Raw genomic sequence first — 19,484 nt, 5'->3', positions numbered from 1 at the left:
TTAACATAATTTTCAAGACTATCGGTCGTCTATAATAGATCTTTTTGCATTGCTTCTTCAAGCTTACGCGCTAAATTGTCAGCCATGCGTTTTACTTTATCAACCACCTTTTGTCTTCGGTCCGGGAAATTTGCAATCGCTATGTATCTGTCACATAGAAAAAGATTTGATTGAATACCTAAACACAGTTTGTTATAAAACAATAATATCATTTTCAAGAATTTAAAACAATAATAAGAATTTAAATATGGAAGATAGTATATGTAGCAGTTCAGGATGGTTTTGTTTTCTTTTCAACATGTCAAAAGGGTAAATAAATTTTATAAAAAACAAAAAAGTAGCTTTATTTATAATGAATTAAACCTTTTACAGCATTTTATTAAAAAAAAATTTATTAATAGTTTTGTTGAAAACTTGAAATAATATCACTTTTGGAAAAAAACATTCAAAATATTAATATATGGGATACAGTTAAATTGGATTATGATTTATCTATCTATAACAGGTCAACAAGATTTTTATTGCATGAAATCTTGTAAATCATTATATAAAAAATCTAGAATATTATTGAAATAATATCATTTTCATAATCATGCTGACAGAAATTTTTGTAAAAAAGCCAAAAACACAAGAACATAATTTGTTTCGGGTCAAACCAACTCCCCCGGTACAAAAGCTATCCGTTTTGACCCATGACCCAACTGGCCCCACCCAAAAGGCGGTAAGTAAGATGGGTTACCCACCAGCAGAGCAGAGCAAAGGCCGAGAGCAAGAAGATCTTCTAAAGTTGTCGGTAGCACCGATGCCAGAAGTGAAGCTAATAAACTAGTGGTTCCTATTCCACCAAAGGTCCCTAAAAAGCGTAACAAATTTTAAAACAGCGCTAAACACATTTGTAACAAATTAAATATAATAAAGCTCACCAACTCACGAATTTCTTGATCAAATAACTTGGCGACACTGAAATCCTCAATTACTTTCTTTGATAATAAATTCATTTTCTTTCTCGACCAACTTACGCGTTTCTGAAGAAATAAACCGCTTGCCAGAGTCCATAACCGAAGCCCACTTTTTCTCAAATGTTACCTCATAAAGTTTTACTTCGTGTGCATTATTTGATTTAAGACATTTCACATATTCCCCTAGTAATCACTGCATATTTAAGAAAATTCATGATAAAAACAAGAAAGCGTGCAAAACGCGATTCCTAAAACATGGTTGCCATGTGTGCACACGTGGTTGGACACGTGGCACGCTGTCTTCGTGACTACTTCGCCTAGTGCGATATAGGAATTTGTAGGTTCTTCGCCTAACGCGGCACCGCTCATTCTTGGGTTTTGGGTTCCTTCCTTCGCGTATCGCAAAGGGCTTGATTCAGATTTGTCGCGTAGCGCGACGGGTCCAAATTTTCAGAATCTTCATTTTTAATCCCTTGTCTTTTATATTTGACATATGTGGCCTGAACATTTAGAGATGTTACAATTATTGTGGAACAATTTACGCCCACCAACTGTCACACCCCGACCAAAGACGGTGAAACATGCCGTGGCGTAACTTATTGATCGGACGGTAGCAATAGTTATTCAATTCATTTATATAATAACAAGTCCACAATTACAATAACTGAATCAATTATATCACACGCTTATATTTATTTAATAAATACCCTAAGGCCAAACTAACTATCTTCAATCTCGATAGCATCAAACACTTGAACCTGAGGAGGAGAAGGAACCTACTCATGACATGGCGCGCCATCACTTAGACATTGAGGCCGGAGGTCACCATGATACAAAGGTCTCTTGATTAATGACCTTTTATTTTATTTTATAAAACTGTATATTGACAAAAATATCATGTGTAAATTAAATATGAAGGAGAATTGGAGGGTTATACTGGCACTCGCCTTCCAATGTATCGGGGTGGTCTTAGGTGACCTCGGGACATGACCACTCTATGTGTTCTCCGGCACATTTTCAAATGGGATCAAACACGATGGCACTTAATCGATAATTTTACGGGGTCATTTATCGTACAATTTATTTGGAGGGCTAGTTAATATTTTATTAATTTTATTAACAATTTTTTAGTTTTTTATTATTTTATTAATGTTTATGTTTTAACGAACACTTGGTTAATATTATGATATAATAATTATTTTATTGGCAAAGATATGAGGCTTGCACGTTCGAAAAACTTGAACTAAAGTTTACAAATCGAATTTATAATTAATGTTTTAACGAAAAGATTTTTAACGACTTAAAGCTCGCATGATTTTTAATTACGATTTACGAAACCAACATTTGGTTTTAAAGTGAAAAAAGATGAAATATATTATAAATTTTTTTATTTAGTTTATAATGATTTGTAATATTTTATTATGATTTTAAACTTATATTACAAAAAAGAAAAGAAAAGAAAAGAAAAGAAGATCAAACCCAGGTCTCAGTGTTACAAGCTCATAGTGCTAACCGGTTGATGTAGAGATATTATTTATTAAAAGCATAGGTTTAATATTATATATATTAATTGTTTAGGTTATTAATAACAACAAAACTGGATGCCCGGGTCTAGCGCGTAACCAGACCACAGCTTAACCACTGATAAAATTCGGTTTAAACTTGGAATCGATTATATATAACAACAAGAATATCATCTTCTTCACTGAGAAACCCTAGGGTTTTAATTGAAAGAAACTGGTCCATGTACGAAGCCATAAGTTGAGCAGTTTTGATCATTGCTTGAAAATTGTTATAATACATAATTTAATAAGCTGAAATCGTTCGGAAAACGGAACCAAGAGCTTCATTACGGCCAAGATAGAGAGATTAAGAGTTGTAGGGGTATGGTACTAAAACCCGGTTCTACGACCCTAAATCTATTATGTTTCATTACATGGACTAATACAATGTTATTGGGCTGAGGGGGTCTTGTGGAGGTAACCCTAACTGGGCTAGGCCCATTAGGGTACCATGATGGTGGCCATGAGACTCTATATAAGGAGGTCTCCACCTCCTTATCAAGGGGGTCATGCTCAATAAGAGCCACCACCATTTTTTGTGTCTGTGAATAAGAAAATCCTCAGGATATCTTAGCAGTCACCTCCACACCCCCGAAACCATTGCAGGTCTCAACATTGCAGGTCACAGGCGCAGCTGAAGAAGATGATCAAGACGTGGTTCGTTCATCTCAAAATCCGTGAAAACATCGTCATGGATCAGGTATGATTCATTTCATGATTCGACATTGGCGCCATCCGTGGGACGGCAACGAACTGCCCTTCGATCTTCATCTCGGCTGTCAGATCTCTCCCAAGAAAAACACAGATCTGGAAGTTTAAAGAAAAAGGCTTCAAAGCTTGTTCTATTAAAGCTCAAAAAGATCCATAAGATCTAAAAAGAGGCTTCCAGATCTGGGCAAGAAGAAACGGCCTGATTCGAATGATCAGATCTCCGAATCTGTGATGGTTTTAAATCTGCTCCGGGCTTCAGATCTGTCCAGATCTGATACACAGATCTAGGTCTAGATTACAGACCTGGATTTTAGGTCTAAAGTTGCAGATCTGACTCTAAAATTGCAGATCCAGAAATTACCAGACTTCCGCCGCCAAGTACACACGCCCGTGGGTTCTCACTCCGCAGCCGTGCATGTGCCGCCGCGGAAACCACCATCGGGGTTTTGCGCAAGAGACCTCCGCCATGCACGCGCACTCACGAGTCACCACTCTATCGCCGTGCATGCGCGCATCAGGCTACGCGCCAAACTTCAAGGTTGGGAATCCTCATAATATCCCATATGGCTACGCGCCAAGGATGGGAATCCTCCTAATATCCCATATGGCTACGCGCCAAACTCCAAGGTTGGGAATCCTCCTAATATCCCATATGGCTACGCGCCAAGGTTGGGAATCCTCCTAATATCCCATATGGCTACGCGCCAAACTTCAAGGTTGGGAATCCTCCTAATATCCCATATGGCTACGCGCCAAACTTCAAGGTTGGGAATCCTCATAATATCCCATATGGCTACGCGCCAAGGTTGGGAATCCTCCTAATATCCCATATGGCTACGCGCCAAGGTTGGGAATCCTCCTAATATCCCATATGGCTACGCGCCAAACTTCAAGGTTGGGAATCCTCCTAATATCCCATATGGCTACGCGCCAAACTTCAAGGTTGGGAATCCTCATAATATCCCATATGGCTACGCGCCAAGGATGGGAATCCTCATAATATCCCATATGGCTACGAGCCAAACTTAAGGGTTGGGATTCCTCATACCATATGCTCACGCATCACATATGCTCACGCATATTACACATGCTTACGCATCGCATGCTCACACATGTCACAGTCTACACGCACGCGCACGCAACATCTGCGCGTGGCGCATAACACAAAACCAAAGTCTACGCGCACGCGCATGCAACATCTGCACGTGGCGCGGGACATAAAGTAGCTCGTAAGCCGCCTCACGCGCAAGCTCCACTATTATTACAGCTCATAAGACGCCTCGCGCGCAAGCTGTTATTATTCTTACAGCTCGTAAGTCGTCTCACGCGCAGGCTTTTATTATTCACACAGCTCATAAGACGCCTCGCGCGCAAGCTGTTATTATTCTTACAGCCCGTAAGTCGCCTCACGCGCAGGCTTTTATTATTCACACAGCTCATAAGACGCCTCGCGCGCAAGCTGTTATTATTCTTACAGCCCGTAAGTCGCCTCACGCGCAGGCTTTTATTATTCACACAGCTCGTAAGCCGCCTCACGCGCCAGCTCAGTTATTATTCTTATAGCTCATAAGACGCCTCTCGCGCGCAAGCTTTATTACTTTCACAGCTCGTAAGTCGCCTCACGCGCCAGCTCAATTATTATTCTTATAGCTCATAAGACGCCTCTCGCGCAAGCTTTATTACTTTCACAGCTCGTAAGTCGCCTCACGCGCCAGCTCAATTATTATTCTTAGCTCGTAAGTCGCCTCTCGCGCGCAGGCATTATTATTCTCAAAGCTCATAAGACGCCTCTCGCGCGCAGGCTTTTATTATTCTTAGCTCGTAAGACGCCTCATGCGCAAGCTTTATTATGCTACAGCTCGTAAGACGCCCCTCGCGCGCAGGTTTTACTATTCTCATAGCTCGTAAGGCGCCTCACGCGCAGGCTATATCATTCTCAGCTCGTAAGACGCCTCTCGCGCGCAGGCATTATTATTATTATAGCTCGTAAGTCGCGTCTCGCGCCAGCTTCATTATTATTTTAGCCCGTAAGTCGCCTCTCGCGCTAGCTTCATTATTATTATTATAGCTCGTAAGTCGCTTCTCGCGTCAGCTTCATTATTATTTTAGCTCGTAAGTCGCTTCTCGCGCCAGCTTCATTATTATTACTGCTCATAAGTCGCCATGCGCGCAAGCTTCGTTATTATTATAGCTCGTAAGTCGCCTCACGCGCAAGCTTCATTATTATTATAGCTCGTAAGTCGCCTCGCGCGCAGGCTTTTATTACAACATGTCACCATCATGAAGAAAACCTCTCAAAACTCAAAAGACAATAAAGACAAGGCCAAAGAAAAGGGAAAAAACCGCCTCACACCTTATAAAGTCCAGCGCTCCACCTAGACGCTTGCGCGCCCAGGAGCAACACTGGACTTGGGGGGCTTGTAGGGGTATGGTACTAAAACCCGGTTCTACGACCCTAAATCTATTATGTTTCATTACATGGACTAATACAATGTTATTGGGCTGAGGGGGTCTTGTGGAGGTAACCCTAACTGGGCTAGGCCCATTAGGGTACAATGATGGTGGCCATGAGACTCTATATAAGGAGGTCTCCACCTCCTTATCAAGGGGGTCATGCTCAATAAGAGCCACCACCACTTTTTGTGTCTGTGAACAAGAAAATCCTCAGGATATCTTAGCAGTCACCTCCACACACCCGAAACCATTACAGGTCTCAACATTGCAGGTCACAGGCGCAGCTGAAGAAGATGATCAAGACGTGGTTCGTTCATCTCAAAATCCGTGGAAACATCGTCATGGATCAGGTATGATTCATTTCATGATTCGACAAGAGTGATACAAGGATGTGAGCGAGTTGAAGAGGTTGTGTAAGGTCCTGTTTATAGGTGAATTGCAACAAGTTAATTTGTGTTTATTAGTTAGGCCGATTTTCCGGCTATTGTTATGGGATTTAATGACGATTCTAGGCCGTTATATTACAATTAATCTGTTGGTTAACGTATAATATTGAAGTCTAAAGTCGTTGGGCACGGGTCAAATAGACGAAGATGGAGGGGTTTGGAGGTGGCCGGAAAAACGGGCGGCAACGCTTCACTGCCAAGCAAGCAACATATCGGAGTCATGCACACATCAGCTTGACCTAATATTATCATAGTAAAAATTATTATTAACTTATAATGAGAACTTAAATCTCCAAAAAGAAGTATATACATTTCCAATTATTAGCTTAGCTTTTCTCCATATGCCGCAAAAGGAATGAGCCCACACTTTATTTCTGGCTTTCAATGACAGGCTAGTTTTATCTATTCAGCTTTTTCTGTAATAATCAAATACCAAAAACAAAGCAGACTCATCAAGGTATCTAGCCGACCAGTAACACAACCTTAAATCAGGATATGAACTAGCCATGTTGGACTACCAGATGAAACAAGCGCATTGGTCCTTTGCATGAAGTTCACACGACTCGAGCTTCTTACCAACAATTAAGTTCCCAGCTTTGACATTGAATAATCCAACAAGAAAACCTGCACAAACAAAAATGTATACGTATATGTGTATCAAATGTTATGTTGGCTCAGATGTATAATTATCAATTAATCATTAGTTAACAACAAGATTTAGGCTAAAATTCATTATTTTGGGCCGACCCAATAATTCCAAGGACAAATGATAAAACCAAAAGAAAATGAATAACTAAAACCAAAACCAAAAGCAAACGGTTTTTCAGAAACTCAAAAACCGACTTTTCGGTTTTGGCCCAAATCAAAAACCGCCTTTTCAGTTTTAGCCCCAAACCAACCCCTGCAAATGGGTAAATACTAAATAGTGTGTATTTTTTTATGCATAGAGGCTTCTAAGCAAAGGCGGCCCAATAGTTAAGCTAGGGCTTTAGGCCTCCAAAGAAACAAGGGTCCCGTTTAAAAATTTGTTAATATTATATATAAAAAACGCATATTAATAAGCAAAGAATTGGTTTTTAGACCGGTTCTTTGAGTCTTCTCAGTGGTTGACACACATGTTTTCCAATCCGTTTGATTTTTCCTCACCCGAGTTCGATTCTCAAATGTTGTATAGATTTTATTCTAATTGCCTATCATTTTCTGTAACACCTGTTCGATTCTCTTATGACGCCTATTTTGCTACTTTTCCCAACAAACATATTCTCCTTTCCATCTTAAGTTGTATTTTTCCCTGCAAACATCACATGGATTTCGTAGTATAAATTAATAACACTTAATTTTATTATTTGGATTGTAATATATATGAATCTAATTCCTTTAGATAAAAAAATTGTTGATATTTATATATGGAACACGACAAAAAATCAAGTAGTATAAATTTTATTATTTCATCTCTCTCTAACTCTTAGTAAGTAAGACTAATTTACGATCAAGTTACACTAATAAATCTATATAGCATCTCTAATTTATCTTACAAATTTAGAACCGGTTATCAGTGTTCACTTAAAATAACACCCTTGATTTAGGATGATTTGTTAGTAAAACACATGACTTAGGTTTTTTTGTTATACGACTTCAACAACTATAATGAGAGATATACTTCTATGAAGTTGGTAGCTACGAATACATAGCAGAAGGACGCTTCACTAGTCATATAATACTGCATTTGTTTTATAAAAAGCTTATTATTGTCAGTCTCAAACTCGAAAATGAGTAGCGTTTGTAACAACGGAATCTGAAAGAGGCCTCGAGTTTTTTTTCGCTTTAGGCCTCCAAAAGATTGGGCCGCCACTGCTTCTATGTCGTTTTATTAGAAAATTAGATACTTATTGTAACAATAAAGCTTTTGTAGTAATATTATTATTGCATTAATTATCTATTAGAAAACTACAAAAAGAACACAAAATATCTAAAATGGTTAAAACAAGAACAATAAATATATAAAATCGAAAGAACAAAAAACATGACCCAACTCATCAAACCCACCCATTTTGCCAACTCTACCAATCATGTATTCATTGCATAAAAATGGTTAAAAATTAAAACACCTTAGCCATAGTGACAATATATCAGGAATGGCATCTTGGGTTTGAAACCCTTAAATTAGCAAACTTGTCACGTCCAAAACCGGAAAAAAAAAAAAAAACCCTTAAATCCACTTGTATGTTTGTCGTATTTCGATTCTACAAGTGACAAAAGCTTTATATTAAAGGGCAATTATGCTGTTTCACAATTTCATTTTCTCTGAAATCGACATAAACGAACGAAAATGTTAGTTAAACGGTCTCTAAACTTGTTTTGATAGTTGAATGAGCTTAATCAAAACTTTTAAATATATGTCGGTGGCCTATGTGTACGATATTAACAGGGTTCTTGGTTTCACAATTTAGATTTGAGGGTAAATTAGTAACTTACTTTAGTTTGAGGAAACCGATCACTTAGCTTACCGGCCTTGTGAACATCATCATTAGGCCCATCAATTTCTGCAGCCATAGCTTTTGTTTCCTCCTCAATGTATGCAGCAGCATCAACAACATCTCTGTAAGATATTAGTGACAAGATGCGCAAACTTGTTGGTACAACTGGCGCACTCTTTGGATCCTGCTCACGGCACTCTTTGGATCCTGCTTACATTAATATGTAAGTTAATCTTAAAATAAATCACCTCAGAAGTATCGTCGAGTGCGTATTCAGTGCCAGCTGCCAAAAGGCGGTCTATGCTTTCACTTTCACGCACAGCAAGCTGCAACCGCCACCGCTAGCAGAACTGTAGAGTAAACTACAACTCCTCCCCAAACCAGGACTCTACTCCTCTGTATGTGAACATTCGAGAAATAATTAAAAATTGAAAACCAAATCGTTAGACCTCAAAAGTCAAATACGCATCTAATTTGGAGTTCATAAAACAAATACAGTTCATACGTGATTTAGAACATTAGACATAAACACCATATCAAGATTTAAAGAAAATACCGATCACGCACTGCATGCATGTTTAATATTTATTTTTCGATTATGACTGTTGAAAGCATACTTGTTTAAAAATTCTAATAGGGTTAAAAACATAACATACCTGAGGGGCAAAATGGTCATAAACTTACCTGTGGTGTTTGGCAGCAGAGGCTTCTGTCATAAACACGTATTCGTATTGTTTCGATAACCTTTGTAGCATGTATCTGCACAGCGAGAAAACGCTTGTTATTTGTAGAAGTTCAAAACACTATTAAAAAAAACCATCCAACTTTTAGACATACCTCGACATAGATAGATATGTTGGAAAATAACAACACCTAAAGCTTAAAGACGTTTACAAAAATCAAGTTCAAGCATGCACTTCTCTACAAAACACTATTAAAAAAACACCATTTTTTTTTAATCTATCTGTTTCTAACTTTTTTTTTTTGGCAGAGACACACACACACATTATACTATTATATAAAATAAAATAAACTATTTATTTTCGTTTTATTTGTATTATACACGTAAATCAAATTCCGTTTTTACAACAAAATTGAAAACATTGTATTTTCACATACGAAGTTGGTAAATTTTAAAATAAACATTATTGTAAGCTCTATAATAATCTTGAATAAATAAAGGTTATAATAAGTTGTATAATCTTGTGTTGGTAACTCTTATGGCTGTGTCTGTTTGGAAGGTTTGATGATCGTACGAATGTATTGTATTGAAATGAAATGTAGGTTTGTTCAAATTAACCAACCTAATTCTGTCTGGTATTTATTTAGTAATTGTAAACAAATTAACATAATAATTCAATTGGTGAACTTGATATTATATATAAATGCAGGATGGATTGATTGATTGATTAAGATCAAAACACAAGCAAAGCAATTACAACAACACACAATCAAAGCAATTCATCGACAAGACAGGCAAGGCATCTTTCTTTCTTACTTTAGTTTGGTGAAACACTTGATGACTAGATTCTAATGGAAGCAATTCTATATTCTTCTTGCTCCTCCTCCTTTGGAAAGAAAGAAGCAGCATCAGCAGCAGCTTGAGGAACAACTAAGAAAACAACAGAACAGAACAGAACAAAAGCCTTAGTTTGGTGAAAAGAACACAACACTTTTGAGTAGGGATAGCCATGATTGATTGATTGATTTCCTCCTAAAACTTGTGTGTGAATAATCATTAAGTAAAAACCACAGCCATCACATTTTCATTATAATAAACTGATTGCATACATACAATCCTTTATTATTTTACAAACAAGCACACACCTACTGATGTTCGGGTATTTTGTATATATATTAGTATGTTAATTATGTAGTTTTGTTTAGTATATTGTTAGAACTTTGGTACTTCATACGTGCTTTGTATTTCAGCTCATTGATCGTTTAAGATGCTAAATTGGAGACTTGTACGAGCATGGAATGATATCTCGGGAATACCGGAGCATAAATTGAAGTCTTAGGAAGTGTTAGAAGGATTCGGGAGGAGTTTGGATGAGAAACCTAAAGCCGATGCTAAAACAGAACAAGATGGGTTCACAAAAGGCGACCATGAAGTAAAACGAACATATCCTGAGCTAGAAAATGAGTTACGGAACCCATAATATATGAATTTTGGGTTGCTCGACGAGAGGACTCCAAAAATGAGGCTACCTACCATCGCGTAGCGCGATGGGATGGTCATATGACCATCGCGCTACGCGATGGTCCGCATAGACGGGAAAGTTAGGGTTTTTATGTTATATTCGTTTTGACGACCCTAGAGGCCAGAATTCACCATGCAGACGATTTTTAGAGCAGCAAGGAGGAGAACCATTGATCCCAATCATCTCAAGGCCCCGTACAAGATCTTATCCATCATAATCGAAGCCCGAGAGATGCCGAGACGCGGCTAGATCCTTCAAGTCATACCCGGGATGTATAGTTTGTAATCTTTCAGTTTATTTCTCATGTACTAGAACAACTAATTGTAATTGTTTTGATGTTAATCTATAAGTATTGATGTTTAGTATGTCCGTGCATTCAGTCGGTTTAGGTTTTTGTCGATCAGAACGATTAGGTTGTCGATTGCTATAATAATTGCTCGTAGGATTGTCTTAACCTATTAATTGCAAGAAAGCATATGTTTGCCCTTAGTTGAGTCACACTAGCAGGGACCGTTTGATAACCAGTGCCGTGTGTTAGTGAGCGTGGATGCCTAAGGTTTAACCGGTTAATCAGTCTATAGTTGACACAAGATAGTTTACTTGTTAAGTTGCATGAGTTTGCTGTTAGATTACTTACTTGGATTCCCGGGTGTGATTTGCTTTGTTTGACTGATAGAATACTTGATTAATTGTTCGATTAGTATAAAACCCAAATCCATTGGCTAGTGTGATCAGCACTGTTAACTAAGTTACTTCATAAGTTTAGGAATTGATTTCACTTCACGCTGACCACATACTCCTCGTGGTTCAACACCCTACTTACCCTAACTAGTTTAAGGTGATTAGGACACTGATTTAATAGTTTTGACTAGATAGCGACAGTCTAGCATCACCTACATACTACTTTATTACTTTATTATTATTATTATTATTATTATTATTATTATTATAACAATCGTCAAAGTTGATCAACTAGTTATTATTACTATTTCAAAGAGCGGGCTTTGATCCTACCGTCCTCTTTCACCCAAAGTGCCTGTGGCATTTCGTTTTTTACCATTTTTATCTTGACGCAATCTTCGGTGACCTCCTTGATCAACTTATACTTAGGCGCGCCATTTTCGTACATTGTTGGCGCTAGGGGGGGCACTGTGTCTTTGTTTTCTCGTTTGATGAAGAGCTCATTGTTGTTTTCATTCTAATTAAGATGAAGAAAATACAATATTTAGTTTTCACTCAAACAACTTAAACATGAAAACAAACAAACAAAAAAATACATGTTTAATTGGATCTCTTATGTAACAACTTAAACATGAAAACAAACAAAAAAAGAAGAAGAAGAAAAATCATCATTCAATCATAAACATTAAACATATAAAGTATTTGTATATTTCAAATGGACTAGCTAAGTGATTACTAAACCATCCATGCATGCATATATGACCACAAACAATTATTTGAAGAAAAATACATGTTTAATTGGATGGATGCTTATCATTTGTTGAAGAAGAAGTAATATTTAAACAATACACATATGATTAGAAACAATAGCAAAGCTAAAAGTATAAGAAAAATATCTTAGTTAACTTGATAATACAAATGAAGAACAAGTACAAGAAGACTAATGATGTAGAATAGTCTTAGCACACATACATGCATTTATAAAGAAGTGGGTTGGAGCTTTTCAAGGGCATCTTGCATTTCTTATAGAATATAATTTATTTACTTAACAAAGCACCACTTGGTTATGGTTATTCTCACTTGGTTTGGTAAAAATAAGTTGATGTTAGCAAACATCAATTATGGGTAACATATATAGCCAAAAACAAAGCCTCAAACAATAGGATTGAGTAAAACATGTATCTATAACACTCAAGTATTTACGCTTTTAATCTGCACAAAATATAGAGGAGTTTCAAAGAGTGTTTGGATATGCATTATAAAGTGATTCGATAATAAGATGTTTGATTATCTAGCGATTTCTGATTATTAATTGTTAAAATGGGAGAAAATAAAAATTTTGGTGAACTTAGTACATAACACTATCATAGCTTATAAGATAACCATATCTACAAGGAAAATGCTCAAAGATTAACAATAACACGGGGACGAACTTTCATATCAATAACAACCCCGAGGCTTAAAGAGGTTATTGTCCACAATTACTTTGTAGATCTCTTCCAAATCACCCAAAAAGCCAGACATAATTAGACAAAATGCCATCCTAGAATAGAATCATAGATTAGTTTAGTTATTGTATCATAAGTCTACCTAACTTTTGTACCAAACATAATCAAATCAACACAAACGTACACTATTCAGTGTGTGATTTTGTAAGTGTGAAATAAAGAAAGTTTTATAGAAACACGAATCAGCATACAAAGAGCTGCATCAGAACATGTAAATGAACAAATGAACTCAAATACTAAAAAAAATAAAAAAACAGTATATATTGTAAATTGATGTGTTCATTTTTTTCGAAAATAATTGTATACTATGCATTATTTGTATCGTTTTATCTATATCGTTTGACGCATTATTATTTATTACTATCAATATACATCACCATCATATCATCATTTGTAGTTGCAAAAGAAAAAGAAAAGCACACCACTTGTATCATCTGACTTAAAAAAGTCAGCTGAACCACTTGAAACTAAACTATACGCACAGAATTTGATAAGCCACACAAACTTGTTTACAAACAATCGTTCAACCCAACAAAACAGTCGTTTCAACACCACTTGTAACATCTGACTTAAAAAAAGCTAGCTAAACCACTTGAAACTAACTTGCATGCACAGAACTTGATAAACCATACAAGGTTGTTTGCAAACAATCATGCAACCCAACATAGCTCAAAACACCTAATGAGTAACATCGTTTCTTAAATTAAAAGACCCTTACGAGCACAACATAGCAAGTGAAGCACGACACTAACTAAGGGGGTGTTTGGCCTAACTTTTATTTTTTGGCTTATACTTATATTTTAAAGTGGCTTCTAGCTTATTTTCTATTATTTGATAAGCTTCTTTTAAGTGTTTGGATTAGCTTATATTCTACAAGTTGATAATAAGTTAATCCATCATTCTTTAATTTTTTATAGCAATAAGTTGCTTTAATAATTATTAATCCACCATCATTTGAGGGCAAATGACTAACTTACACCCTACACAAATAAGCTTCTTCAAATAAGCTAAAAAAACCATCTTCAAATAAGCTTCTTCAAATTAGCTTATATAAGCTTATAAGCATAAGCTTGAAAAGCTAAAACAAACACCAAACTAAGCTTATTTTGTAAAAAAAAAAAAGCTACAAAAGCTATAAGCATGGTTAAATAAGCTAGGCCAAACACACCCTAAGAATATCTAACATAACTTACTCATATGAAGACTAAACAACAACATGCGCATGTCAAAATATGCCACTAGTTTGCATTCTGACTCTACAAAACAGTGATAAAAATGTTGAAATGCTAAATCTTAATCATTCATATCAAATTATCTAAAGATCCGATCCAATTGGTTATCAAGTTTACGGTTTTTAAATAAAGTTGACGGAAGATAAACTTTATTTAATATCCTTAAATAATTTATGAAACAATAGGATTGAGTAAAACATGAGCTAAAACTTAATATCCTTAAAGAAAAAACATTTGACAATTACTATAGGCAATTCTATCAATATTTAAGGAATCCTTTTGCAAACATATCTTCCATTTTGGGCATTCGTTGGTTATTATTAACATGATTAATAAGGTAAAAATAATTACTTTCTATAATTTAGCTCGATCCGTATTAAAAAGCAACCACTCTGCCTCAAAATCGGGTTATGACAATAGGCACCAAAACGCATATTCAACCTGAACTTTTTAAAACATAACACTTCCCCAACCTAAATCCACACATGGTCAAGAAGCATAAAGGCATCAACCTAAAACCACTCTGCTGTTTCCCATCGTTTTTTTAATGTCCTGAAACACAAAGAACAAACCAAAATATGAAATTATTAGATTTTGAACACACAAAATGCCAAATATTATGAAAAATGGCTTAAAATTAAACCTTGATGACCACTTCAATACCAGCTTCACGAAACCTTAGCAATTCCAGAGCATAGCTAGAAATAAACAAAATGCCATGTTACTGATAACACCAACCACTTCAATAATATGGCCTCTTTCCCATTGCCATCTAACACTGCAAGATACAAGTAAACACAGTGAGGTATGTCTTTAAATTGTAATTATTATGATACTTTTAATACTTAGGTAGTTGAGAGTGCATTTCCCTCTGGTATTAGAAGACAATAATAATAATAATAATATTTACAAAAGTTTAGAACACAATACCTTAAAAAGCTCTGACAACAAAGGTGAAAGTGGCAGGAAATCGAAACGGTTGATCTGCTGAAATAGCCAGTAAATCCTCCACTGAAATAAATATATAGCTATTCAACATAACTGCAACTAAACAAAAAAAGTAAAATAAAAAATGCAATAACCGATATCACGGTACATGGAAAAAGCATGTTAAATCTGCTATACCAATACCATCAAATAAATACGTCATTTGCCAAAATAACATAGTGTGAGATTAGATAGATAAAATAGTCAATACCAATTGCAGCCAAACGCTCTTTTTTCTTCTCTAGGTTTTCCTCTTTGGTCAACGGTTTCTTAAATCCAAGTTCTGCAGTTGCCAATTCTCTTTCTCTTCTTCGTGCCGCAAGGCGTTCTTCAAAGCTGTAAATATGTAGGTTATATTGACATGGGTGATCAAAAATAACCGAAATCTATATTTATATTTATATTTATATTTATATTTATATTTATATTTATATTTATATTACAGGCTGAGGATAACTTATTAAGGAAGAAATGTGCAGTTCTTCTGACAGCTGTCATGTCTCCGGTTGGCACAAGAACGCCCATTTGAACCATTGCTTGAATAACCGGCATCATAAATCATAAAATTATTATAAAGAAGTAAGTGTTAATATTTATTTCTTACCAAAAATACAAAAAAATTAATCAATGCAGCAAAGAGAATAAATCAAAGAGAACCATCTACCTTATTTGGATCTTTCTCATAAACTCCATAAAAAACTTCCAACAAACCTTCCCTTATGTTTGGGCTTATGCTGCAAAACTCCAAGGTCAGTATTTTAAAGAAAATAGTTTGTGAAGTTTTCTCAAAAAATTAAAATTGGTTAATCACTACCTCCCCATGATTCCAAAATCATAAAATATAAGCCTTCCATCATTCACATAATCAACAGCTATATTACCAGGATGCTGAATCAAACAAGGAGATCGTTTTAACCATACTCTGCATGTGCATTGTATGTATGCCACCAGGCATCGAAATCCAGAAGAATATACAGAAAACTTACAGGGTCAGCATAGAAGAAACTGTGAGACAGTATCTGTTCCGGATATTACCGAAACAGATTCAACAGCTTACCTGCCCAGCCTGTGGAACATACATATTACCGAACATGTTTAGATGATTAAATCATGTTTAGATGAGAACATTTTTATTTTTTGTTGTTTTCTGTTAACCTATACATATGATGTCTATAATGGTACACTTAGCGTTTAACATAACCAAGGCACTTTTTAGTTTTTGCTATAGCAAATATGCATAGAAATGTTTTTGAAGCACTTAACTCACGCAATTTTTATTTAAAACTCACTTATACTTACTTTTTACGATCAACGCCTACTTGATCTAAAGCTTGTATCCTATTGATCTTGATTCCCGGGACATACTCCATTGTAAGAACCTACAGTTGGATCAACATAATAAGCTAAAGAAAATAATAAAGTTATGATCATATTTGGGATCAATGTATGTATGTACAGAACTATTTACCTGTGGAGTTGTGTATTCCCAATATATGTTCGGGACTTTTACATTGTTTAATTCCTTAAAGTTACTTGCAAATAATTCTGCATTTGCAGCTTCTTTTGTATAATCAATTTCCTGAAAGATGCACAAAATAACACTCGTTAAAATAAAACTTATAGCACAACTGTCACCATTTTAAAATAATGTGGGGTAGAAAAGAGTCACCTGGTACAAGACATTAGCACACTTGTTAAAAAGAGCAACCCAATCCCTTTTTGCACCATCAGATTTCAGGCCAAGTTCCTGAAGATTTTATGCTATTACCTGAAAAAAATTTAATACGCGATTTTGATAACATAAATTTAAATTAAGAATTGACTAACCCTTAGATTTTTAAGATCAATATCCTTGAGGCCTGGTCGTTCCTTTAATCTTGCTCGATGTACTTGACCTGCATTACATATAAGTGAAACGGAGACTATGGCCATATATTGGTCGATTAACATAGATTTTTCAATGGCATTTAAATCGAGACTGGCAGCAGCTACTGGCTCAAAATCAAAGTAATCAAATATTTCGGAGCTCCAAACAGATGGAAATGGAGGGAGTTGATCGGTCGGTCCTATATGCATAGAGTGAGTTAGTTGATATGGAAAAATGTTAGATTCAAATAAGCATTAGTAGGCAGAAAGTAGTGCTTGTGAATCTCATAATTCATATCTTTACAATTACATACATACTCTAAGCAATCGAATAACAACTGAGATTTAACAATCAATGAGATAACATACATACATATACCTGAAGTGAGTTCTGATAATTGATCCAACATATTCCACCTCCCACCAGATAGATACCTACAAAAGCATAACATTTCCCCCAATCAATCAAACTCCCATTACCATCCTCCAATCACTTCTTCTGTTGGATGATTAAACATGACTCTTGGGATATCAGAAATATTGGGTTTGACTTTTTTGTGTCAATCTAAATTTTGGTCTGTCAAAGTTGACTCTTTGACCTTGTGGGTCAATCATTACCAAGAGAGTTAAAGTGCCATTTTCGTCCTTTTGGTTTGGCAAATAATGCGAATTTAGTCCAAAAAGTTTATTTTTTGCATATGGACCCTCCACGTTTCTCAATTCTTGCCAATTACATCCAAATCACTAACCTCGCTAAATTTAATCGTTAAGTCAGGGGTAGACATGTCTTTTCACTATTTCTTTATTATATGAGTAAAGTGCCAAAATCGTCCCTGATGTTTGGTCATATTTGCGAATTCCGTCCAAAAATATTTTTTTTCGCAAGTAGACCCTCGATTTTTCCCAACCGTTACCAATTTCGTCCAAATTGTTAACTCGGTCTAAATTCAACGTTAACTTATGGGTGTTACTGCCCTTTTACATGTTTGTTTACATTATTGTTATTATGTGTTTGTTTGATGACATATATAACATTTCACGATTCCTATGTTTAAATCCAATATATTATCAGTTTGTTTATTCTTCTTTATTTGTAGTCATATAAGGGGTTTAGCTCAGAGTAATAATAATAACAATGTAAACAAATATGTAAAAGGACAATAACACCCCTGAGTTAACGTTAAATTTAAACCAGGTTAACAAATTGGACGAAATTGGCAATAGTTGGGAAACATCGAGGGTATAATTGCGAAAAAAAATATTTTTGGACGAAATTAGCAAATGTGACCAAACTTTAGGGACGATTTTGGCACTGTACTCATGTAATAAGGAAAGAGTGAAAAGACATGTCTACCCCTGATTTAACGATTCAATTTAACGGAGTTAGTGATTTGGATGTAATTGGCAAGAATTGGGAAACGTGGAGGGTCCATATGCAAAAAATAAACTTTTTGGACTAAATTCGCATTATTTGTCAAACCACAAGGACGAAAATGACAATTTACTCTTACCAAAATAAATATTTCTCTTATGGTATGGTCAGTTGGAATTCATAGCACACATTCTCTCTAATTGAAGCCATTTTATTGATGGATGTTATTACTCCCTCCGTCCTGCTCAGTCCTGGTTAAAGTGTCTTGGTTTGAAAAACACAAAGTTTAAGGTGAATTGAATGATTACTTTTTTTGCTAACCAAATAACAATAATGCCCTTGGAAAATGGGTCCACCATATTGTTTATTAATGCTAGTTGTGTATGCTTGAGGGTAAACTTGGAAATTGTCTAATAAATTTTGAAAGTGGACATTTGTAATTGGACAAATAAAAAGGAAAATATAGACACTTTTAATGGGACGGAGGGAGTATAATTGTAGATAAATATCAAAACTTGGTGTCAGTGTGACAGATTTTTAGGACTTTTTGGAAATTTTCTAAAATAGCCTTTTTTAGAGAGAGTCCTCAAAATAGCTCTTTTTTTCCTTAAAATTTTTTAGAATTTGGACTGTTAAGACGTCTTGGTAAAAGATAAAAATAAAGAAAGTCAGGCTGGAGACGAGATTTGGGGAAATAATGAAGGTAAAGTCCAAATTTTTTTGTAATCTTTCTATGTTTCCTACCTTTCCCGTCCATATTTTCAAATTCTTGAAAATATATATTTTTTACAATTATACCCCTGAACCACCACCACCATCACCAACGCCGTCGGCCCCGCCCCATCACCACCACCGAATGAGGATCGGTGAGCCACTGAATGAGGATCTGCATTCTAAGAATCCAGAAACATACCCAAGATCATCAATTTGGTAACATCAGAATCAGTTTTTTTTTAAACAAGAGCTTACCTTGATAAGAAAACTGGGCTCAAACCAAGACAAAATCTCATGTATCCTGAATGAGC

General features: G+C 35.7%; 1 pseudogene; it reads right to left on the bottom strand.

The window, feature by feature from the left end:
• Positions 1–15,165: 15,165 nt before the first annotated feature.
• LOC143611784 (protein ACTIVITY OF BC1 COMPLEX KINASE 8, chloroplastic-like) lies at positions 15,166–17,605 on the bottom strand (annotated as a pseudogene).
• Between the last annotated feature and the right edge of the window lie 1,879 nt (positions 17,606–19,484).

This window comes from Bidens hawaiensis, unplaced genomic scaffold (assembly GCF_021521415.1).
Source record: "Bidens hawaiensis isolate Kalapana, Puna unplaced genomic scaffold, B.hawaiensis_p1.1 tig00032199_1, whole genome shotgun sequence".
Lineage (NCBI taxonomy): Eukaryota > Viridiplantae > Streptophyta > Magnoliopsida > Asterales > Asteraceae > Bidens > Bidens hawaiensis.
Note: the sequence above shows the minus strand (reverse complement) of the source record. Positions and strands in the feature narration are given on the sequence as shown.